A 26473-nucleotide genomic window follows, 5' to 3' on the forward strand; every position below is an offset into this window, starting at 1 on the left:
GGCTCACTGCAACCTCCGCCTCCCGGATTCAAGTGATTCTTCTGCCTCAGCCTCCTGAGTAGCTGAGATTACAGGTGTGCACCACCACACCCAGCTAATTTTTGTATTTTTAGTAGTGACGGAGTTTCACCATGTTGGTTAGGCTGGTTTCAAACTCCTGACCTTGTGATCTTCTCGCCTCAGCCTCTCAAAGTGTTGGGATTACAGGCATGAACCACTGTGCCTGGCCCTCTCTTTCATTCTTTATTAGTCTAGCTAATGGTCTATTTTATTAATTTTTTTCAAAAAACAGTACTAGGATTTGTCGATGTTTTAAAAGCCTTTTTGTATCTCTATTTCTTTCAGTTCTTCTCTGATCTTGGTTATTGCTTGTCTTCTGCTGGCTTTGGGGTTTGTTTGCTTTTGGTTCTCTAGTTCCTTTACTTGTGCTATTAGGTCGTTAATTTGAGATCTTTCTAGCCTTTTGATGTGGGCATTTAGTGCTATACATTTCGCTCTTAGCACTGCTTCAGCCATGTCCCAGAGATTCTGGTACATTATATCTTTGTTCTTATTAGTTTCAAAGAAGAACTTCTTGATTTCTGCCTTAATTTCATTATTTACCTAGGAGTCATTCAGGAACAGGTTGTTCAGTTTCCATGTAGTTCTGTGGTTTTGAATGAATTTCTCAGTCTCGAATTCTAATTTGGTTGTGCTGTAGTCTGAGAGACTGTTGTGATTACAGTTCTTTTGTATTTGCTGAAGAGTGTTTTACTTTCACTTATGTGATCAGTTTTAGAGTAAGTGCCATATAATGATGAGAAAAAAATGCATATTCTTTTGTTTTGGGACATAGAGTTCTGTAGATATCTATCAGGTCCACTTGATCCAGAGCTGAGTTTAGGCCCTGAATATTTTTGTTAATTTTCTGTCTCGATAGTCTGTCTAATATTGTCAGTGGGGTGTTATAATCTCCCATTATTATTGTGTGGAAATCTAAGTCTCTCTGAAGGTTTCTAAGAACTCACTTTATGAAACTGGGTACTCCTGTATTGGGTACATATATATATATTTATTTAGAATACTTAGCTCCTCTTGTTGAACTCTTTACCATCATGTAATGCTGTTCTTTGTCTTTTTTTAATCTTTGTTGATTTAAAGTCTGTCTTTTCAGAAACTGGGATTGCAAGTCCTGCTTTTTTATGTTTTCCATTTGGTGGGTAAATTTTCTTCTACCCTTTTATTTTGAGCTTATGTGTTTCTTTGCCCATGACACGGGACTTTTGAAGACAGCATACTGATGGTTCTTGACTCTATTCAGCTTGCCATTCTGTCTTTTAACTGGGGCATTTAGCCCATTCGCGTTTAAGGTTAATATTGTTATATGTGAATTTGATCCTGTCATCATAATGCTAGCTGGTTATTTTGCAGACTTGTTTATGTGGTTGCTTCATAATATCACTGGTCTGTGTACTTCATTGTGGTTTTGGAGTGACTGGTAATGATTCTTTTTTCCATAGTTAGTGCTTCCTTCAGGAGGTCTTGCAAGGCAAGCCTAATGGTGACACATTCCTTCGGCATTTGCTTGTCTGAAAAGGATGTTATTTCTCCTTCACTTATGAAGCTTAGTTTGGCTGGATATGAAATTCTGGGTTGGAAATTTTTTTCTTTAGAAATGTTGGAATATTGGCCCCCAATCTCTTCTGGCTTATAGGGTTTCCACTGAGAGGTCCACTGTTAGTCTGATGTGTTTCCCTTTGTAGATGACCTGGCCTTTCTTTCTGGCTGCTCTTAACATCTTTTCTTATTTTGACCTTGGAGAATCTAATGATTATGTGTCTTGGGGTTGATCTTCTCATGGAGTATCTTACTGGGGTTCTCTGGATTTCCTGAATGTAAATGTTGGCCTGTCTTGCTAGGTTGGGGAAGTTCTCCTGGATGATATCCTGAAGTATATTTTCCAACTGGATTCCATTCTCCCTGTCTCTTTCAGGTACCACAATCAGTTGTAGGTTCAGTCTTTTTATAGTCCCATATTTCTCAGAAGTTTTGTCTGTTCCTTTTCATTCTTTTTTCTCTATTCTTGTCTGCATGTCTTATTTCAGAAAGATAGTCTTCAAACTCTGAGATTTTCTTCTGCTTGGTCTATTCTGCTATTGATACTTGTGATTGTATTGTGAAGTTTTTGTGTTTTTCAGCTCCATCAGGTTGGTTATATTCCCCTATAAATTGGCTATTCTGGTTATCAGCTCCTGTATTGTTTTATTATGCTTCTTAGCTTGTTTGCATTTGGTTACAACATGATCTTTTAGCTCAGTGAAGTTTGTTGTTATCCACCTTCTGAAGCCTACTTCTGTCAATTCAGCCATCTCAGCCTCAGCTCAGTTCTGTGCCCTTGCTGGAGAAGTGCTGTGGTCATTTGGAAAATAAGGGGAACTCACTAGTTTTTTGAGTTTTCAGCATTTTTGCATTGATTCTTTCTATTCTTTGTGTACTTACCTACTTCAATCTTTGTGGTTGCTGACCTTTGAATGGGGTTTTTGTTGGGTCTTTTCTGTTGATGTTGTTGTTGCTTTCTTTTTGTTTTTTCTTTTAATAGTCACCCACTCTTCTGTAGGGCTGCAGTGGTTTGCTGGGGGACCACTCCAGACCCTAGTTGCCTCAGGTTTTTCTGTTACCTGGAGGAATCACCAGCAAAGACTGCAAAACAGCAAAGGTGGCAGCCTGCTCCTTCCTCTGGGAGTTCCATCCAAGGGGGATTCTCACCTGTTGCCAGCCTGGATGCTTCTATAGGAGGTGTCTGGAGAATCCTCTTGGGAGTCTCACCCAGTCAGGAGGGATGAGATTGAAGACCCATTTAAAGAAGCAGTCTGGTTGCTTTTTGGTAGAGCAGATGTGCTACATTGAGGGAAAGACTTCCTCATTCAGACTGCCTGGACTCTCCGAGCTAGCAAGTTAGAAGGGCTGAGTTGTCTGAACCGTAGAAACTGTGGCCACCCCATCCCCAACCCCCAGGGGCTTTGTCCCAGGGAGAGATTTGAGTTATTTCCATATAACACTGGCTAGAGTTGCTGAAATTCCCACAGGGAGGCCCCATCCAGTAAGGAGGGATGAAGGTCCACTGTTAGTCTGATGGGCTTCCCTTTCTAGGTGACCTGGCCTTTGGGGATTGGGGTCCCACTCAAAGAAGCAGTCTGACCACAATCTGGCACAGAAGCTGTGCTGCACTGTAGGACACTCCTCCTAGTCTGGACTGTCTGGACTCCCTGGCAGGCTAGAACCGCCAAGCCAACCTAAACTCCAAGATGGAGGGTGCCCCTGCCTTGAGTTTTAAACCGGACTTTTCCTGTTCAAAAGTGGAGTTTAGACTTGTTTTATAATAAAGATGCTAGGAGCTTCTTGGCAACCAGCATTTTTTAAAGAAATGCTTTATAAAGTAGTTGGTCAGTTTGAAATCATTAGGTATTTCTCCTAGAAGTCAAAGACCACGTTCAAAGCAAATTATATGCACGCATCCTAAAAGTGTTAATGTGCTAATCTGCTGGTTCCCTGATCTAGGCAAAATGCCATCGTATTCCACATGAGCAAAATACCATGGTTTTTGAAGATTTCATATAAATATTACCCACTGTGTTTTCACATTTCCAAGTGTTATACTTCCTCATTAAAGTCAACAAGCTGGAACTGACATAGGGATCAGTAGAATAATTTCACTTCTAATTACAACCCTAAGTTCTTCTAATAAGAAAGAGTGAACTGATTCAGCTACTAATTCTTTCACTCTAGTAAACATTTTTATTCTTCATTATAACAGTGAAAACATTACTTGTGAGACAAATATTTTCTGCTTCTCCCTTGGGAAATATTTCTGGAGTTCACTGACAGTGCTGTTGAATGTTAAGTAAAAGGGATAAGCCATCCTTTAGTTCCTGAGAGTATACTTTTGATGCAGTAGGAGGAGAATGAGGCAGAAACACAGAGAATAGGGTGAAAAGTCACTTTGGTTATTGGGTCTAGGGAAGGCTCCATACTCAAGAAGGGCTATGAGGCAGAAGAATAGATTTAACAGGAAATAGAAAAATGCTCTGCCCATTTTTATGTCTTGGTATCTGTACTTTTACAAGTTAATGACTTTCATTCCTCAAAATAGAGGTAACCTTCTGCTCTTAGCTTAAATTAGGAGATTCTCAAGCATTCAGATTTTGTATAATTTAATCAATTCATCTTCCCAGCTTTAAAGAAATGGCTACAATTGAAAGTGCTCAAGTTTTTCTTTTTTTCCCAAAACCCCTTTCTCTCCAAATCTCTTATTCTGTTTCTTCTTTTGGTATGGACTTCCTTTTCATTGTGTCTAAAGCAACTCATCTCTTAAAGATAATAATGATGATTCATGCACATTTGGGTTTACAATCTATTCAGAGGAGTATGACACTACAGGTTGCATTTTTTTTGGTTTTTAATTGTACTTTAAGTTCTAGGGTACATGTGTACAATGTGTGGGTTTGTTACATAGGTATACATGTGACATGTTGGTTTGCTGCATGCATCAACTCATCATTTACATTAGGCATTTATCCTAATGCTATCCCTCCCTCAGCCCCTGACCACATGACAGGCCTGGTGTGTGATATTCCCAACTCTGTGTCCAAGTGTTCTCATTGATCATTTCCCACCTATGAGTGAGAATGTGCGGTATTTGGTTTTCTGTGCTTGTGATGTTTGCTGAGAATGATGGTTTCCAGCTTCATCCATGTCCCTGCAAATGAAATGAACTCATCCTTTTTAATGGCTGCATAGTATTCCATGGTGTATATGTGCCACATTTTCTTTATCCAATCTCTCATTGATGGACATTTGAGTTGATTCCAAGTCTTTGCTATTGTGAATAGTACCGTAATAAACTTACATGTGCATGTGTCTTTATACTAGAATGATTTATAATCCTTTGGGTATATACCCAGTAATGGGATTGCTGGGTCAAATGGTATTTCTAGTTCTAGATTCTTGAGGAATTGCCACACTGTCTTCTACAATGGTTGAACTACTTTACACTCCCACCAACAGTGTAAAAGCATTCCTATTTCTCCACATCCTCTCCAGCATCTGTTGTTTCCTGACTTTTTAATAATCATCACTCTAACTGGTGTGAGATGGTATCTCATTGTGGTTTTGATTTGCATTTCTCTGATGACCAGTGATGATGAACATTTTTTCATGTGTCTGTTGGCTGCGCAAATGTCTTCTTTTGGGAAGTGTCTGTTCATATACTTTGCACAATTTTTGATGGGGTTGTTTGTTTTTTTCTTGTAAATTTGTTTAGGTTCTTTGTAGATTCTGGATATTAGACCTTTGCAAAAATTTTCTCCCATTCTGTAGCTTGCCTGTTCATTCTGATGGTAGTTTCTTTTGCCATGTGGAAGCTCTTTAGTTTAATTAGATTCCATTTGTCAATTTTGGGCTTCTCTTGCCATTGCTTTTGGTGTTTTAGTCATGAAATCCTTGCCCATGCCTAAGTTGTGAATGGTATTGCCTAGGTTTTCTTCTAGGGTTTTTATGGTTTTAGGTCCATCATTTAAGTGTTTATTCCATCTTGAATTAATTTTTGTATATGATGTAAGGAAGGGATCCAGTTTCAGCTTTCTACAAATGACTAATCAGTTTTCCCGGCACCATTTATTAAATAGGGAATTCTTTCTCCATTTCTTGTTTTTTTCAGGTTTGTCAAAGGTCAGATGGTTGTAGACATGTGGTGTTATTTCTGAAGCCTCTGTTCTGTTATATTGGTTTATATATCTGTTTTGGTGCCAGTGTCATGCTCTTTTGGTTATTGTAGCCTTTTAGTATAGTTTGAAGTCAGGTAGCGTGATGCCTCCAGCTTTGTTCTTTTTGCTTAAGATTGTCTTGCAATGTGGGCTCTTTTTTGGTTCCATATGAACTTTATTTTTTTTTCCATAATACTTGTGAATATATATTTGTTAAATTTACAAAGAACTATATTTTCTGCATGACTTATAATTTTTAAATATTAATTAGAAAATATGAGAAATAATCACAAAATAGGAAACATCTTAAATTTAAATATCAGCATCACTGCTCCTATTATTCTTTTTTTTTTTTTTTTTACTTTATTTATTATTATTGTAGTTTAAGTTCTAGGGTACATGTGCATAACGTGCAGGTTTGTTACATATGTATACTTGTGCCATGTTGGTGTGCTGCACCCATCAACTCGTCAGCACCCATCAACTCGTCATTTACATCAGGTATAACTCCCAATGCAATCCCTCCCCCCTCCCCCCTCCCCCCTCCCCATGATAGGCCCCGGTGTGTGATGTTCCCCTTCCCGAGTCCAAGTGATCTCATTGTTCAGTTCCCACCTATGAGTGAGAACATGCGGTGTTTGGTTTTCTGTTCTTGTGATAGTTTGCTAAGAATGATGGTTTCCAGCTGCATCCATGTCCCTATAAAGGACACAAACTCATCCTTTTTTATGGCTGCATAGTATTCCATGGTGTATATGTGCCACATTTTCTTAATCCAATCTGTCACTGATGGACATTTGGGTTGATTCCAAGTCTTTGCTATTGTGAATAGTGCCGCAATAAACATACGTGTGCATGTGTCTTTATAGCAGCATGATTTAGAATCCTTTGGGTATATACCCAGTAATGGGATGGCTGGGTCATATGGTACTTTTAGTTCTAGATCCTTGAGGAATCGCCATACTGTTTTCCATAATGGTTGAACTAGTTTACAGTCCCACCAACAGTGTAAAAGTGTTTCTATTTCTCCACATCCTCTCCAGCACCTGTTGTTTCCTGACTTTTTAATGATTGCCATTCTAACTGGTGTGAGATGGTATCTCATTGTGGTTTTGATTTGCATTTCTCTGATGGCCAGTGATGATGAGCATTTTTTCATGTGTCTGTTGGCTGTATGAATGTCTTCTTTTGAGAAATGTCTGTTCATATCCTTTGCCCACTTTTTGATGAGGTTGTTTGTTTTTTTCTTGTAAATTTGTTTCAGTTCTTTGTAGGTTCTGAATATTAGCCCTTTGTCAGATGAGTAGATTGCAAAAATTTTCTCCCATTCTGTAGGTTGCCTTTTCACTGTGATGGTACTTTCTTTTGCTGTGCAGAAGCTCTTTAGTTTAATGAGATCCCATTTGTCAATTTTGGCTTTTGCTGCCGTTGCTTTTGGTGTTTTAGACATGAAGTCTTTGCCCATGCCTATGTCCTGAATGGTACTACCTAGGTTTTCCTCTAGGATTTTTATGGTATTAGGTCTAACATTTAAGTCTCTAATCCATCTTGAATTAATTTTTGTATAAGGAGTAAGGAAAGGATTCAGTTTCAGCTTCCTACTTATGGCTAACCAATTTTCCCAGCACCATTTATTAAATAGAGAATCCTTTCCCCATTTCTTGTTTCTCTCAGATTTCTCAAAGATCAGATGGCTGTAGATGTGTGGTATTATTTCTGAGGACTCTGTTCTGTTCCATTGGTCTATATCTCTGTTTTGGTACCAGTACCATGCTGTTTTGGTTACTGTAGCCTTGTAGTATAGTTTGAAGTCAGGTAGCGTGATGCCTCCAGCTTTGTTCTTTTGACTTAGGATTGTCTTGGAGATGCGGGCTCTTTTTTGGTTCCATATGAACTTTAAAGCAGTTTTTTCCAATTCTGTGAAGAAACTCATTGGTAGCTTGATGGGGATGGCATTGAATCTTTAAATAACCTTGGGCAGTATGGCCATTTTCACGATATTGATTCTTCCTATCCATGAGCATGGTATGTTCTTCCATTTGTTTGTGTCCTCTTTTATTTCACTGAGCAGTGGTTTGTAGTTCTCCTTGAGGAGGACCTTTACATCCCTCATAAGTTGGATTCCTAGGTATTTTATTCTCTTTGAAGCAATTGTGAATGGAAGTTCATTCCTGATTTGGCTCTCTGTTTGTCTGTTACTGGTGTATAAGAATGCTTGTGATATTTGCACATTAATTTTGTATCCTGAGACTTTGCTGAAGTTGCTTATCAGCTTAAGGAGATTTTGGGCTGAGACAATGGGGTTTTCTAAATATACAATCATGTCATCTGCAAACAGGGACAATTTGACTTCTTCTTTTCCTAACTGAATACCCTTGATTTCTTTCTCTTGCCTAATTGCCCTAGCCAGAACTTCCAACACTATGTTGAATAGGAGTGGTGAGAGAGGGCATCCCTGTCTTGTGGCAGTTTTCAAAGGGAATTTTTCCAGTTTTTGCCCATTCAGTATGATATTGGCTGTGGGTTTGTCATAAATAGGTCTTATTATTTTGAGGTACGTTCCATCAATACCGAATTTATTGAGCGTTTTTAGCATGAAGGGCTGTTGAATTTTGTCAAAGGCCTTTTCTGCATCTATTGAGATAATCATGTGGTTCTTGTCTTTGGTTCTGTTTATATGCTGGATTATGTTTATTGATTTGCGAATGTTGAACCAGCCTTGCATCCCAGGGATGAAGCCCACTTGATCATGGTGGATAAGCTTTTTGATGTGTTGCTGAATCCGGTTTGCCAGTATTTTATTGAGGATTTTTGCATCGATGTTCATCAGGGATATTGGTCTAAAATTCTCTTTTTTTGTTTTGTCTCTGCCAGGCTTTGGTATCAGGATGATGTTGGCCTCATAAAATGAGTTAGGGAGGATTCCCTCTTTTTCTATTGATTGGAATAGTTTCAGAAGGAATGGTACCAACTCCTTCTTGTACCTCTGGTAGAATTCAGCTGTGAATCCATCTGGTCCTGGACTTTTTTTGGTTGGTAGGCTATTAATTATTGCCTCAATTTCAGAGCCTGCTATTGGTCTATTCAGGGATTCAACTTCTTCCTGGTTTAGTCTTGGAAGAGTGTAAGTGTCCAGGAAATTATCTATTTCTTCTATATTTTCCAGTTTATTTGCGTAGAGGTGTTTATAGTCTTCTCTGATGGTAGTTTGTATTTCTGTGGGGTCAGTGGTGATATCCCCTTTATGATTTTTAATTGCGTCAATTTGATTCTTCTCTCTTTTCTTCTTTATTAGTCTTGCTAGTGGTCTGTCAATTTTGTTGATCTTTTCAAAAAACCAACTCCTGGATTCGTTGATTTTTTGGAGGGTTTTTTGTGTCTCTATCTCCTTCAGTTCTGCTCTGATCTTAGTTATTTCTTGCCTTCTGCTAGCTTTCGAATGTGTTTGCTCTTGCTTCTTTAGTTCTTTTAATTGCGATGTTAGACTGTCAATTTTAGATCTTTCCTGCTTTCTCTTGTGGGCATTTAGTGCTATAAATTTCCCTCTACACACTGCTTTAAATGTGTCCCAGAGTTTCTGGTATGTTGTATCTTTGTTCTCATTGGTTTCAAAGAACATCTTTATTTCTGCCTTCATTTCGTTATGTACCCAGTAGTCATTCAGGAGCAGGTTGTTCAGTTTCCATGTAGTTGAGCGGTTTTGATTGAGTTTCTTAGTCCTGAGTTCTAGTTTGATTGCACTGTGGTCTGAGAGACAGTTTGTTATAATTTCTGTTCTTGTACATTTGCTGAGGAGTGCTTTACTTCCAATTACCTGGTCAATTTTGGTGTAAGTACGATGTGGTGCTGAGAAGAATGTATATTCTGTTGATTTGGGGTGGAGAGTTCTATAGATGTCTATTAGGTCTGCTTGCTGCAGAGATGAGTTCAATTCCTGGATATCCTTGTTAACTTTCTGTCTCATTGATCTGTCTAATGTTGACAGTGGAGTGTTGAAGTCTCCCATTATTATTGTATGGGAGTCTAAGTCTCTTTGTAAGTCTCTAAGGACTTGCTTTATGAATCTGGGTGCTCCTGTATTGGGTGCATATATATTTAGGATATTTAGCTCTTCCTGTTGAATTGATCCCTTTACCATTATGTAATGGCCTTCCCTGTCTCTTTTGATCTTTGATGGTTTCTGTTTTATCAGAGACTAGTATTGCAACCCCTGCTTTTTTTGTTCTCCATTTGCTTGGTAAATCTTCCTCCATCCCTTTATTTTGAGCCTATGTATGTCTCTGCGTGTGAGATGGGTCTCCTGAATACAGCAGACTGATGGGTCTTGACTCTTTATCCAGTTTGCCAGTCTGTGTCTTTTAATTGGAGCATTTAGTCCATTTACATTTAAGGTTAAGATTGTTATGTGTGAACTTGATCCTGCCATTATGATATTAACTGGTTATTTTGCTCATTAGTTGGTGCAGTTTCTTCCTAGCCTCGATGGTCTTTACATTTTGGCATGTTTTTGCAATGGCTGGTACCGGTTGTTCCTTTCCATGTTTAGTGCTTCCTTCAGGGTCTCTTGTAAAGCAGGCCTAGTGGTGACAAAATCTCTAAGCATTTGCTTATCTGTAAAGGATTTTATTTCTCCTTCACTTATGAAACTTAGTTTGGCTGGATATGAAATTCTGGGTTTAAAATTCTTTTCTTTAAGAATGTTGAATATTGGCCCCCACTCTCTTCTGGCTTGGAGAGTTTCTGCCGAGAGATCTGCTGTTAGTCTGATGGGCTTCCCTTTGTGGGTAACCCGACCTTTCTCTCTGGCTGCCCTTAAGATTTTTTCCTTCATTTCAACTTTGGTGAATCTGGCAATTATGTGTCTTGGAGTTGCTCTTCTCGAGGAGTATCTTTGTGGCATTCTCTGTATTTCCTGGATTTGAATGTTGGCCTGCCCTACTAGGTTGGGGAAGTTCTCCTGGATGATATCCTGAAGAGTGTTTTCCAACTTGGTTCCATCTTCCCCCTCACTTTCAGGCACCCCAATCAGACATAGATTTGGTCTTTTTACATAATCCCATACTTCTTGCAGGCTTTGTTCATTTCTTTTTCTTCTTTTTTCTTTTGGTTTCTCTTCTCGCTTCATTTCATTCATTTGATCCTCAATCGCAGATACTCTTTCTTCCAGTTGATCGAGTCGGTTACTGAAGCTTGTGCATTTGTCACGTATTTCTCGTGTCATGGTTTTCATCTCTTTCATTTTGTTTATGACCTTCTCTGCATTAATTACTCTAGCCATCAATTCTTCCACTTTTTTTCAAGATTTTTAGTTTCTTTGCGCTGGGTACGTAATTCCTCCTTTAGCTCTGAGAAGTTTGATGGACTGAAGCCTTCTTCTCTCATCTCATCAAAGTCATTTTCCGTCCAGCTTTGATCCGTTGCTGGCGATGAGCTGCGCTCCTTTGCCGGGGGAGATGCGCTCTTATTTTTTGAATTTCCAGCTTTTTTGCCCTGCTTTTTCCCCATCTTTGTGGTTTTATCTGCCTCTGGTCTTTGATGATGGTGATGTACTGATGGGGTTTTGGTGTAGGTGTCCTTCCTGTTTGATAGTTTTCCTTCTAACAGTCAGGACCCTCAGCTGTAGGTCTGTTGGAGATTGCTTGAGGTCCACTCCAGACCCTGTTTGCCTGGGTATCAGCAGCAGAGGCTGCAGAAGATAGAATATTGCTGAACAGCGAGTGTACCTGTCTGATTCTTGCTTTGGAAGCTTCCTCTCAGGGGTGTACTCCACCCTGTGAGGTGTGGGGTGTCAGACTGCCCCTAGTGGGGGATGTCTCCCAGTTAGGCTACTCAGGGTTCAGGGACCCACTTGAGCAGGGAGTCTGTCCCTTCTCTGATCTCAACCTCCGTGTTGGGAGATCCACTGCTCTCTTCAAAGCTGTCAGACAGAGTCGATTGCGTCTGCAGAGGTTTCTGCTGTTTTTGTTATTGTTTACTGTGCCCTGTCCCCAGAGGTGGAGTCTACAGAGACAGGCAGGTTTCCTTGAGCTGCTGTGAGCTCCACCCAGTTCGAGCTTCCCAGCAGCTTTGTTTACCTACTTAAGCCTCAGCAATGGCGGGCGCCCCTCCCCCAGCCTTGCTGCTGCCTTGCCGCGATATCACAGACTGCTGTGCTAGCAATGAGGGAGGCTCCGTGGGCGTGGGACCCCCCCGGCCAAGTGTGGGATATGATCTCCTGGTGTGCCTGTTTGCTTAAAGCGCAGTATTGGGGTGGGAGTTACCCGATTTTCCAGGTGTTGTGTGTCTCAGTTCCCCTGGCTAGGAAAGGGGATTCCCTTCCCCCTTGCGCTTCCCAGGTGAGGCGATGCCTCGCCCTGCTTCAGCTCTGGCTGGTCGGGCTGCAGCAGCTGACCAGCACCGATCGTCCGGCACTCCCCAGTGAGATGAACCCAGTACCTCAGTTGAAAATGCAGAAATCACCGGTCTTCTGTGTCGCTCGCGCTGGGAGTTGGAGACTGGAGCTGTTCCTATTCGGCCATCTTGCTCCGCTCCCCCATATGAACTTTAAAGTAGTTTTTTCCAATTTGCATTTCTCCTTGAAGAGGTCCTTCACATTCCTTGTAAGTTGGGTTCTTAGGTATTTTATTGTTTTTGTAGCAATTGTGAATGGGAGTTCACTCATGATTTGGCTCTCTGCCTCTTATTGGTGTACAGGAATGCTTGTGATGTTTGCACATTGATTTTGTATCCTGAGACTTTGCTGAAGTTACTTATCAGCTTAAGGAGATTTTGGGCTGAGACAATGGGGTTTTCTAAATATGCAATTATGTCATCTGCAAATGGGAACAATTTGACTTCCTCTTTTCCTAATTGAGTACACTTTATTTCTTTCTGTTGCATGATTGCCCTGGGCAGAACTTCCAACACTATGTAGAATAGGAGTGGTGAGGGGGCCATCCTTGTCTTGTGCTGGTTTTCAAAGGGAATGCTTCCAGCTTTTGCCCATTCAGCATGATATTGGTTGTGGGTTTGTCATAAATAGCTCTTATTATTTTAAGATACATTCCATCAATATCTGGTTTATTGAGAGTTTTTAGCATGAAGGGCTGTTGAATTTTGTCAAAGTCCTCTTCTGCATCTATTGAGATAATCATGTGGTTTTTGTCATTGGTTCTGTTTATGTGATGGATTACGTTTATCAATTTGTGTATGTTGAACCAGCCTTGCATCCCAAGGAAGAAACTGATTTGATCATGGTGGATAAGCTTTTTGATGTGTTGCTGGATTCAGTTTGCCAGTAGTTTATTGAGGGTTTTCACATCGACGTTTATCAGGGATATTGGTCTAAAATTCTCTTTTTTTGTTGTGTCTCTGCCAGGCTTTGGTATCAGGATGATGCTGGCCTCATAAAATGAGTTAGGGAGGATTCCTTCTTTTTCGATTGATTGGAATAGTTTCAGAAGGAATGGTACCAGCTCCTTTTTGTACCTCTGGTAGAATTTGGTTGTGAATCCTTCTGGTCCTGGACTTTTTTTGGTTGGTAGGCTATTAATTATTGTCTCAATTTCAGAACCTGTTATCAGTCTATTCAGAGATTCAACTTCTTCCTGGTTTAGTCTTCAGAGGGTCTATGTGTCCAGGAATTTATCTATTTCTTCTAGGTTTTCTAGTTCATTTACATAGAGGTGTTTATAGCATTCTCTGTTGGTAGTTTGTATTTCTGTGGCATTGGTGGTGATATCCCCTTTATCACTTTTTATTGAGTCTATTTGATTCTTATCTCTTTTCTTTTTTATTAATCTTGCTAACAGCCTATCCATTTTGTTGGTCTTTTAAAAAACTATCTCCTGAGTTCATTGATTTTTTGAAAGGTTTTTTTGTGTCTCTATCTCCTTCTGTTCTGCTCTGATCTTAGTTATTGCTTGCCTTCTGCTAGCTTTTAAATTCGTTTGCTCTTGCTTTCCTAGTTCTTTTAATTGTGATGTTAGGATATTGATTTTAGATCTTTCCTGCTTTCTCTTGTGAGCATTTAGTGCTATAAATTTCCCTCTACACACTGCTTTAGCTGTGTCCCAGAGATTCTAGTACGTTGTGTCTTTTTTCTCCTTGGTTTTAAAGAGCACTTTTATTTCTGCCTTCATTTTGTTATTTACCCAGTAGTCATTCAGGAACAGACCGTTCAGTTTCCATGTAGTTGTGTGGTTTTCAGTGAGTGTCTTAACCCTGAATTCTAATTTAATTCCACTGTGGTTTGAGAGACAGTTTGTTGTGATTTCTGTTCTTTTACATTTGCTGAGGTGAGCTTCACATCCAATTATGTGGTCAATTTTAGAATAAGTGCCATGTGATGCTGACAAAGATGTATATTCTGTTGATTTGTGGTAGACAGTTCTGTAGATGTCTTTTAGGTCAGCTTGGTGCAGAGCTGAGTTCAAGTTCTGGATATACTTTTTAACCTTCTCTCTCATTGATCTGTCTAATACTGACAGTGGGGTGTTAAAGTCTACCATTATTATTGTGTGGGAGTCTAAGTCTCTTTGTAGGTCTCTAAAGACTTGTTTTATGAATCTGAGTGCTCCTGTATTGGGTGCATATATATTTAGGATAGTTAGCTCTTCTTGTTGAATTGATCCCTTTACCATTATGTAATGGCCTTCCCTGTCTCTTTTGATATTTGTTGGTTTAAAGTCTGTTTTATCAAAGACTAGGATTGCAACCCCTGCCTTTTTTTTTTTTTTTTTTTTTTTTTTTGCTTTCCGTTTGCTTGGTAGATCTTCCTCCATCCTTTTATTTTGAGCCTGTGTGTCTCTGCATGTGAGATGGGTCTCCTGAATACTGCACACTGCTGGGTCTTGACCTTTTATCCAATTTGCCAGTCTGTGTCTTTTAATTGGGGCATTTAGCACATTTACATTTAAGGTTAATATTGTTATGTGTGAATTTGATCCTGTCATTATGATGTTAGCTGGTTATTTTGCCCATTAATTGAAGCAGTTTCTTCAGAGCATCAATGGTCTTTACAATTTGGCATGTTTTGCAGTGGCTGGTACCAGTTGTTCCCTTCCATGTTTAGTGTTTCCTCCAGGAGCTCTTGTAAGGCGGGCCTGGCGGTGACAAAAATGTCTCAGCATTTGCTTGTCTGTAACGGATTTTATTTCTCCTTCACTTATGAAGCTTAGTTTGGCTAGATATGAAATTCTTGGTTGAAAATTCTTTTCTTTAAGAATGTTGAATATTGGCCCCCACTCTTCTGGCTTGTAGGGTTTCTGCAGAGAGATCTGCTGTTAGTCCTATGTACTTCCCTTTCTGGGTAACCCGACCTTTCTCTCTGGCTGCCCTTAACATTTTTCTCCTTCATTTCAACCTTGGTGAATCTGACAATTATGTGTCTTGGGGTTGTTCTTTTGAAGTAGTATCTTTGTAGTGTCCTCTGTATTTCCTGAATTTGAATGTTGGCCTGCCTTGCTAAGTTGCGGAAGTTCTCCTGGATAATATCCTAAAGAGTGTTTCCAACTTGGTTCCATTCTCCCCATCACTTTCAGGTACACCAATCAAATGTAGATTTGGTCTTTTCACATCGTCTCATATTTCTTGGTGGCTTTGTCCATTTCTTTTCACTCTTTTTTCTCTAAGCTTCTCTTCTTGCTTTGGCTTCATGACCAGTGCAATCAGAAAATGGAAAGATCTCAATTTGCCCTCAGTGGTGAAGCCCTTGCTTTGCTCTTTTGACTACAGATTGCCAAGAAATGAAATGTCACAAAGCCCTCATCCTCTGCATTTCTCCAGCCATTTCCACCTTTTCTCCTGCCAGTCCTCCCCTGATCACCTTGCCTGATCACCCCACATTGCTGGGCACTTCACACCTCCTTCTCCATGCTCGTTTCTCTCATGACATGTTCTTCTTTCCCTTTTTTTTTTCTTTTCCCTTCTGTTCATTCTTCATGTTTCAAAAGTCTCTTCCTTAATGCTTTACTCAGTTCCCCACAGAGTTAATTAATCTTTCCTCTGTCCTTCACAGATATTGGTCTATCTCTCTTCTCAGTAATTCTATGAGTTATTTAATTTTTCTATCCCTCCCGATGGCAGGGATGGTACTTGATTCACCTTTGTAACTTCGGCTTCTAACCGCATGCTTAGTCCACAGAAGGCATTCAATAAAGGCTGAATGGATGGTGCTTAAATGAATAAATAAATGAGTAAATAAATAAATGATCCATTCTGAAATTATGGGAGCAGAATTGTGCTACATTTGTTTGCATAGTATTGTAAAATTAGGATTCTCTACATTAAATGGAAATTGTATTTTGTGTGTGTGTTTATACATCCACAATACATAATAGAGACGAGCTAAATACACCCACAAAGGCATTGAATGCTGTCTGCCTGTGCAGCCTCGCATTGTATTGTCTCAGCCTTCGTGTGTCAGCCTTCTCTGGATTCATCCTCCTTGCTATAGTTCTGCCCTCCACAGGGTATATAAACCTGCTGTGTCCTCATCTAGAAATATCTTCCCTTTCTTTCTCACTATGGTAATTTCACCTTATCTTAGATCCCACCCAGTGCTCACTTCTTCAGGGAAGGCTTTTCTGACCTCCTTTGCTAATAATAATAAAAATAACCATAAAAATGGCAATAATAACAGGTAATACTTATCGAGAATATACTCTATGACAGGGTCTTACATTGATTATCTCATACAGTCCCCCCCAACAACCCTCTGATGCAGGACCATCATTAATCACATTTAAAAATAAGGAAAGAAAGCCCGGAAAAACTAGGCAGCTTATCCAAACTTACGTAGCTAAAGCATGCTAAACTATGCTAGTCATATATTCTCTTCACAGCTCTTATCACAGGTGCAATTTGACGTTATTTGTATGAGTTTTTGATTAATAACTTTGTAACCCAGAAGACTATAAGCTCAATAAGGTTACTATATCCCTAGTTCCTTACATAGTTATTGTGCCAGGTGCAGTTTAGATAATCAATAAATATTAGTTGAATGAATGTATTTGTTGTGTGGTTTCATTTTTATTGGGGCAGTGTTTTCATTTCTCTATAGCAATCACAAAGGAATTTTATAAGCACATATTAGCATGTAATCTTTTAATTAGAGTTTGATTTCTCACTCCACCAACTATAATTATAGTAAGTTTATGTATGCTGATGTCGAAAAAACTGGTCTCCCAGAGACATGACTATTAACTACATACACACTATAGCCATGCAGGATGTTATTTCAGTTCCCGAAGTCCTAATATTTGGTTAGTGATACAGCACATTGCTGTATATAATCCTGAAACAATATATTTTGTCATTAAAAAAAGATCTTCCGCAACATGTTTTCCTTTTGGCCCAGTGGCAATGTTATGTCATTCTCCAGGAATGTTCCTTTTGTATCCAAAGGCAAATTTGGCTTAGAGAAATGTTATCAGCAGTTCACCAAGAGGTTTAATTGTATGCTTTGAATAGCAGAAGAAGGGAAACCCTAAAATTTCAGTTTAAATCTATTAAGCTGAACATCCCAAGCTTGGTTGACTGCCAAAATACACCATGATAAGACTTTCAAAAGCTAATAATGGAAGAGATTAGAAATTGGTGTCCATTACATATTTGTGGAAAGCTCTTTCTTTGCATTAAGACTTAACAGCTGAACTGAATAAAATATTCACCCTTCATTTTTGTTTCATCTAGCTATAATTGCCATTTCGGCCCATGGACTCAATTCTCTTTGTGGTGTCTTGGTGCTATTCCTTCATCAAGAAATATGGTGAAAATCCTAAGTAACAGAGGTCCTGTAAGATCCTTCATTTCAATATGGGAAACAATGGATAGGAATGCAAATGAGACACTAAATAAACTATGTTTACAGTTGTAAATTATTTGTAGGTTGCAATTTTCATTAAACATAAGACCTTGTTACTTCTTAACTGCTCATTGACAAATCTTTTCGAGGCTGAGTTCTTATCTAACTACTATCTACTGTATCTATGTTTTGTGGCCAACCAGGTAGAGGCTTGCACAGTTGTGTAGGTGGCCTAGGCACAAATATTTTCCTGAAATACACAATTGATCTGGGTGAATGTTGTTTCTTTTGCCATTTTACTATTTATCTTTTTAAAAATTATAGTGTAATTATGCTCATCTAATTGTAGAAGAGTTCAAATTTAACCATATTTCTGAACTTTGAACCATTTTCTAGAAAATAACCATTGCACACAAATTCATTGAACTAGAGTGCTCTAGGAGGTATCATGGGCTTGACATCAGAAGATCTGGAGTCTGTTCATTATGTGGGCAACTATTTGGGGTAATCTTGGGTTAATCACTTTTATTTCCTATTTCCAAAGTATAGTGTATAATCCCTAAACTCCCTTCCTACAAGTGCTGAGTTGAAACATTAAGTATCACTGGCATCCAATTTTTTGCCAGCATGGAGTTATTTTATTAGTACCTCTCCTCCCCAACCCTGCAGCATTGCCATTGCTGCTATGGAAATACTTTTTTTCATACTGTATTTTTACCTAACAATTATTTTTCCCATTTTAATGAATCAAAGGCATATTCTGCTACAGTTCTAATAAATCCACAAAGGACACTGATATTTTAATTTGCCTGTAAAATATCTCAAATAAAGGCATGATTTCCATTGAATGTAATTAAATATTTTAAATAACTCTCAGTGACCAAAGTTAAATGACTGAGTAACTCATAGACATCCCTATCATTTCAGAGACTCCAGGTCGAAAACTCTGCCAAGAACAGTAGAAAGGAGTGAGCCTTTTTTAATGAGTGCAGAGAGATTCTTTAAATTCTCAATTCTGAGACTAAATGCATTTTAAATGACCTCAGTCCTTAGAGGTGAGGGGAAAATGTCACTAGAGTACAAAATCCTCTCTGGGAGGGACTCCTCATTTACCTTTGTAATCAAGGAACCCACAGAGCATTTGTTGTAGAGTAGGTAGGCCCTTTTGTAATTGGAAAATAAATATTAAGAAGTAAGAGGAGTGAGGCGTGGGAACAGAGTGGTCAGGGCACTAAGGTGGAGTAGTCAGTTACAGGGTGGATCATCAGAAGCTTCCAGTGACATCTACGACCATGGCAACACCACCAGTGACATCTGGGACCATGTTAATACCAGCAGATCTTATAAAGTAATGAGATCCTTCTGTGAAGTACATAGTGTCAGAGACTTTTTCCTCAAGATTCTGATGTTGAAATTATTTTTGGAGTCATTCCAGCATGGGATTAGATTTGACTCCACCATTTATCAGTTATGTGAATTTGGTTGAGTTAAATTCTCTCTTCCTCTATTTCCTGGGTATGAAATGGAAATAACCACCCCTTAGGGTTAGAGTGAGATGATGAATGTTGAAAGCCTCTCACATCATAGACATGTGACAAATATCAGGTCCTTTCTCACTCTTACAATAGGTTACACAGAACAGGTCAGGCTGATGGCCTTAGGCATATCTCTCTAGGTTCTACAGTGAAACTATTACCTATTAAACGAATGATGAAGATTTTTGGCATCCCACTTAATGTTGCTGTGAATGACTAAGTCTCCAAATAGCAAAAAAAAAAAAAGTTCTATTGAATAATCAAGATGATTTTTGCTTTTTTTTTTTTTTTGCAGTTCCTTGTACTATAATTCAATAAAAACTTTGGCAAGAGTCCAGAACATTTGTTTAGACCTTGGAAGAACCCATGAAGATCACCATCCCTGCACAATAGCATTGAGCCACTATCATCCCCCAGCCCTACATTTATTATTCTTCAAGGCGGAGAGAGGTATGCCACATGCCAGGCTAAGCTATGACTAGGATCATTTCTCAGAACAATTCTCTACCAAGGCACCAATGCATAAAAAACAGGCACGTATCCCACAAGCCTCGCTTTCACAAAGCTAAGAGACAGACATTTTACTACAATGCTGGTTAGATGCCAAACAGAAACAAAAAATGAACACAAGGTTTCTTAGGGAAACAAGCCCTGTCTGGTTAGCATGTGCTCGACACAGAGACAACTGTCCTTTCCATCCCGTCTATGGAGGGAGAAACATCAGTACCATGAGCTCTCCTGAAACTCACTGGCTCAGAAAAGGAAAAGAATGTGGCTTTCAAGAAACACATTTTCATCAAGCTGAGCAAACATGGCTTTGACGTCAGGGAGGGAGTATACACAGGGGTAACAAAGGAGATGCGCACCCATAGGGATTTTGTGGTACCTGGGCGACTGCCCAGAGCACTAAATCCTGGAGTTGAGAATCCCTTTGAAGACCCTTCACAATGCCTGGGAATTTCAAAGAATATCCTCATAATTCAGAAAACCCTCCAAATGTCATTTTACCTTGTTCTTTTGCCTCCCCATTGTGGTGGCTGTCCCTGGTGACAGACTGTAGCCCAGCCATAGCCTGGGGGAGGGAGTGGGTTGCAGCAGATGTGCACATCTGGATCACCTGCCACTAACCCATCAGGCTCCAGTTTCTCCATGGCTTTGGCTTCCACAGGACATTTCTGGGGGTGACCTCCTCTCTGAGATAACTGAATCTTTTAGAATGAGGGTTTAACTGCTGATTAAAACATTCTGTAATGTTCAGGCTGTTCAGTAAACTACACTTAGTCCTCTTTGGGTTATGGAATCTTGCTCATTTCCTTGTATGTAAATAATTGGTTCTTGGATTGTAGTCCTCCTAACAAATTTTAAAGTGGACAATACATAGCTTGGGGTATTGGGAGAACTAAAGGCATCTTTTGCATTCTGCTATATAAGTAACCTAGGCAAAAGGCAGCTTTGATTCCAATTCTACCTTCCCTCTGTGGGTTTTACACACAGTTCCTCTGAATACAGAAGGAAATTCAATATCTGCATGAGTGACATTCAACCCTGTCCTGCCTTATTCAGTTCTTTTGTTTTTAATCATTAAATGGCGAGCATACAATGACATTGCACATCTGTTTCTGGTCTGGGAAGATCAGTAAGGACGGGGGTGATTGAGAGTTACATTAGGTGAAACAATTACAAAGAAACGTTAAAAAGTATACGTGTACCATTTCCCCATTTAACCTAATACATCCAGCATTTGGGAAAGGATAATGTGAGGCTCCGTTGATGTGGTGACTTTTGGTGATGCATTAAAGTCAAAAAAATGGGACACTTTGCAATAACCTAGCTGGAAAGACTGCCTGCTAGGAGAGGTGTCTATGAGTGATGGCAAAAGCCATTGGCATTTGATGGCTGAGTTTGCCCTTGTGTGACTTTGAATGTGTGAGTGCTTCTTTATGTTTTGTCTTTAAAGACAACCTGGTATTTTAATTAGAATTTGGCATACTTTTCTGTATGGGATTCTAATTATCTTAAAGACCCTTGATAATTTTTAAAAGCAACAGACTTATTTCCAAGTAGCTTAAGCACTAGAAGAAACTAATATATTAATATTCAGCCCGATGGAAATGCAATTTCTAGTTTGAAGAACAAACATATGTTGAGAATTGCAAAAGTCAAAGTCCTCCAAGCAAGGTTAAGTTGCTCTTTAATACACTGAGTGTATGTATTTAGAAGTCTGGGGATTTACAATTGGCAAGAGGACTATAACTTTCTTTTTTTTTCTGGTTTGGTGTGTGTAAATTTGTAGTGCAAGTGTTTCATTTCTCTACACATTTGCATTTAATTTGCTGCTGATTTTAATGTGAACCAAAGAAAAAAATTAGTAGGTAAAGAAATCCTGTTTCAGAATAAATGCATTACATTTTGAGGACCATGCTAAGGTTTTCAGTTCCAGCTTGTAACAATGCTATAATCTCAGGGAAGTTTGTGCAAAACCCTGCTCAGAGCGTGAATTTTGAGCTTAAAGTAAGCATTTCTAAAGATTCCAAATAGTTGAGAGAGCCCAATTCTGCATTATAAAGTAACACTTTATCTTTATCTCTGTTTTATTTCATTGTCTAGAAGTACAGGCTGTCACTTTCCAACCAAATTCTTTTCTAAATCACTGGTGTGAAATATACGGCTTCTACCTTGTAATAAGAATGACAGCATGCATACTTTTTCCTTTTCTCCCACCTTTAACTTTTATAGAGCTTTTGTTTTCAAAAAAAAAAAAAAAAAAAAAAAAAAAAAAAAAAAACTTGCTACAATGGACTGAATGTTTGTGTTGCCCAAAAAATCTTGTGTTAAAATCCTAACCCCCCAATGTATTAGGAGGTATGGCCTTTGGGAGGTAATTAGGTCACAAGGGTGGGGCCTTCAGAAATAGAATTAGTGCCTTTATAAAAGGGCACTAATAGAGAGCCTTCTTACTTTATTTCCACCATGTAAAGATACAACAAGAAGTTATCAGTATGCAACTCAGAAGAAGGTCCTCACTGTTACCCAACCATATTGCCACACTGATATTAGACTTCCAGCCTCCTGAACTGCAGGAAATAAACTTCTGTTGTTTATAAGCTATGGCATATTGTTAAAGCAGCTCATACCAAGACATTTGCCTCTTGAGAAACTTAACAAAGGGAAGGCAAATCATTAAAAGAAAGGACTATGACACTGCAGTGACATTTAGGTTCAGAGTGATTTATGGGTTGCCTTTGGGAAAATTTGGGAAGTCTTACACATTAGAGATTTGACTCCATAAGGATATTTTAGGGTCAGTGCCTTAGAGATTAATCTGGAAGCCACTTAAAGAATAGAAATCATGAAACTTGAAACATCTTCTCTACTTTAAAGGAGCATATGCAGTGGAAATTCATGATTTCTATGAACTTTATCAGGCAGTGAGAGTGCGTGGGCTCTCCATGGACCTACTCTGGGCTTCACTAATCCCAGCAGGTGTCCCCCTAGCCGTGCTGTACACAAGACAGCCTATCATGGGGTGAGAATAAAAATAGAAAAAGGACACATTTTTGATGTCACTGTTTATGGAACCCGAATCTTTGGTCTTCAAAGGTCTTAGCCTCATAGAGCTGTGGGCTGTTGTTTTTCGTTTATTCCCCTAAAAGAATGTAGAGGGGAAATATTACAAATATCCCCTGCCTTGGCGTTTGATTTTTTAAAAAATTAATAAAAACAGCTCCTAGCAGCTGGTTGAAACAATTATGCTCTTCACAAAAGTCTTTGCAGATGACACTGAATGTTAAGAAAATAATTCTTTCAATTAGTGTGTGGCCACTGCACCTGTGAACTGTAATCATCCAAGGAAACATATCTGTGAGTGTCAGTGAGAACAATTCAGGAATTCATCTACTCTGCCTTCTTCTATTGCCATGTTCACACAGATGTTAATCCTGGGAGTGCACACACTGAAAGGGCCACCCGCCTGTATCCCAGGAGCATGAGAAACCTGAGTGCAGATCAGGAAAATTATTAATTTCCAACTGTCTGCCATCAGTATCATTTCTCTTTGTTTCTAGGGCCACTATGTTTTGTTATTGTTGTTGTTTCCCAGGGAGCATAAGCATGCAGTAGATTTATTGTTCTATGTTTCCCCATATAATGAAAAGCAAGTTTTGCTGTTAAACATATTTGTATTCTATTTGCTGCTTCATTTCCAGTATTTTTAATGTTCTCTGAATTTTTTCCTTTCTTTTTTTCTAAACTTTTATCACAAATTGTTAAGAGAGTAAGACTGCCTTTTTATGTTTTTTTCAAACTATGATATATAATTCATTCATAACTATGATGTATAATTTATTCATATTAACTAATGAACAGAAATGTATTATGAGTTAATACATTTCTGTTCCTTATATATTAGCCAATCTGTGTTGTTCTATTATGGCAGCAAAAATGGACTAAGAAAGTAAACATGAGTTTCACCTTGTGCATCAAGTATTGAATTCCTGAATAACAAACCCCTCCAAAACATAATGACTTAAAACAACTACCGTGCATTAATGCTTATAAGTATGCAGGTTAGCTGATAGTTCTTCTGGTCTGGGCTGGCTCAGTTGTTCTTGGCAGGGCTTATTCATCTGTGGTCAGCTGGTGGTTCAGCAGGTTGACTTAGTCTAGGTTGGTGTTGCTTACATGTCCAGTGATTGGCTGGCTATTGGTTGGAATGATGAGGATGGCCAAGTCACATTGTCTCACATCATGCAGAGGGCTAGCCCAGGCTCATTCAGAGAGTGACAACAGGTTTCCAGGGGAACCAGAAGTAGCATGGAAGACACATTAAGGCCCAAGCACAACAGTCAAAAGGTCCCTTATGCTGTGTTTCATTGGTCAAAGCAAGTCATAAGTTCATTCCAGATTAAAGAGGCAGGGAAATAGACTCCACCTTTTAGTAGGAGGAGCTGGAAAATCACATTGTAAAGAGTATAGGTGAAGTGTAGGACAGAGTGAAGAATTGAGGCTATTTTTGCAATCACATTTAAAACATTTTAAAATCATATTCTAGAAATTAAAATGTCATATATTTGCACCTTATTGAATTTGGGAAACCTTGCCCATGAATCAGTTATTCCCTGAGAATCACCTGGTTTTACTTCAATATATCATAACCTCTAAGGCAACATTGTGGATTAGGAAAACATTGTGTTATAAAAAGGGGGACTAGGCTGGGCATGGTGACTCACACCTGTAATTCCAGCACTTTGGGAGGCCGAGGTGGGAGGATCACTTGAAGTCAGGAATTTGAGACCAACCTGGTCAACACAGCAAGACCCTATCTCTAAAATAAAATGTAAAAACTCAGCTGGGCAATGTGGTGTGCACCTGTAGTCCAACTTTTTAAACAATGTACTACTCAGGAGGCTGAGGCTAGACAATTGCTTGAGTCCAGGAGATTGAGCCTCCAGTGAGCTATGATTGTGCCACTGCACTTCAGCCTGCGGGACAGAGTGAGAACCTGTTTCAAAATAAAAGTGGGTGAGGGAGTACCACTGAGGAATTTCTCAAATCCTTTAATATTTGTGTGCCTGTCAATGGTCTTGGCATTCCTCAATCATATTTGACCTTTTTTCATGGAGTCACATGTATTCCAAGGAAAGTGCTGCTTCAGGATGTATTTCCTTTGTTGGACATTCACCCATGGAGTGCAAGGTATGGCATTCTATAATTAGAGACAGAATGATAAAATAAAATGGACAAAGGTAAGAGAGGGATGTTTTCATTCCCATAATATGCTCAGTTTTCCCTGTGAGGGAGGTCCCCAGAAATAAATGCCTCTATATAGTGTCATCGAGTCCTTATTATTGGAAGGGTCCTTAGAAGTCTCCTAATGAGAAATCTCAAGACTTTACACTCGCTTTAGTTTAATTAGATCCCATTTGTCAATTTTTGGCTTTTGTTGCTGTTGCTTTTGGTGTTTTAGACATGAAGTCCTTGCCCATGCCTATGTCCTGAATGGTATTACCTAGGTTTTCTTCTAGGGTTTTTATGGTATTAGGTCTAACATTTAAGTCTCTAATCCATCTTGAATTAATTTTCATATAAGGAGTAAGGAAAGGATCCAGTTTCAGCTTTCTACTTACGGGTAGCCAATTTTCCCAGCACCATTTATTAAATAGGGAATCCTTTCCCCATTTCTTGTTTTTCTCAGGTTTATCAAAGATCAGATGGCTATAGATGTGTGGTATTATTTCTGAGGACTCTGTTCTGTTCCATTGGTCTATATCTCTGTTTTGGTACCAGTACCATGCTGTTTTGGTTACTGTAGCCTTGTAGTATAGTTTGAAGTCAGGTAGCATGATGCCTCCAGCTTTGTTCTTTTGACTTAGGATTGTCTTGGCAATGTGGGCTCTTTTTTGGTTCCATATGAACTTTAAAGCAGTTTTTTCCAATTCTGTGAAGAAACTCATTGGTAGCTTGATGGGGATGGCATTGAATCTATAAATTACCTTGGACAGTATGGCCATTTTCACGATATTGATTCTTCCTATCCATGAGCATGGTACGTTCTTCCATTTGTTTGTGTCCTCTTTAATTCTGCACAGCAAAAGAAACTACCATCAGAGTGAAAAGGCAACCTACAGAATGGGAGAAAATTTTTGCAATCTACTCATCAGACAAAGGGCTAATATCCAGAACCTACAAAGAACTCAAATAAATTTACAAGAAAAACACAAACAACCCCATCAAAAAAAGGGCAAAGGATATGAACAGACATTTCTCAAAAGAAGACATTCATACAGCCAACAGACACATGAAAAAATGCTCATCATCACTGGCCATCAGAGAAATGCAAATCAAAACCACAATGAGATACCATCTCACACCAGTTAGAATGGCAATCATTAAAAAGTCAGGAAACAACAGGTGCTGGAGAGGATGTGGAGAAATAGAAACACTTTTACACTGTTGGTGGGACTGTAAACTAGTTCAACCATTATGGAAAACAGTATGGCGATTCCTCAAGGATCTAGAACTAGATGTACCATATGACCCAGCCATCCCATTACTGGGTATATACCCAAAGGATTCTAAATCATGCTGCTATAAAGACACATGCACACGTATGTTTATTGCGGCACTATTCACAATAGCAAAGACTTGGAATCAACCCAAATGTCCATCAGTGACAGATTGGATTAAGAAAATGTGGCACATATACACCATGGAATACTATGCAGCCATAAAAAAGGATGAGTTTGTGTCCTTTGTAGGGACATGGATGCAGCTGGAAACCATCATTCTCAGCAAACTATCGCAAGAACAGAAAACCAAACACCGCATGTTCTCACTCATAGGTGGGAACTGAACAATGAGATCACTTGGACTCGGGAAGGGGAACATCACACACCAGGGCCTATCACAGGGAG

Source organism: Macaca mulatta, chromosome 4 (assembly GCF_049350105.2).
Source record: "Macaca mulatta isolate MMU2019108-1 chromosome 4, T2T-MMU8v2.0, whole genome shotgun sequence".
Lineage (NCBI taxonomy): Eukaryota > Metazoa > Chordata > Mammalia > Primates > Cercopithecidae > Macaca > Macaca mulatta.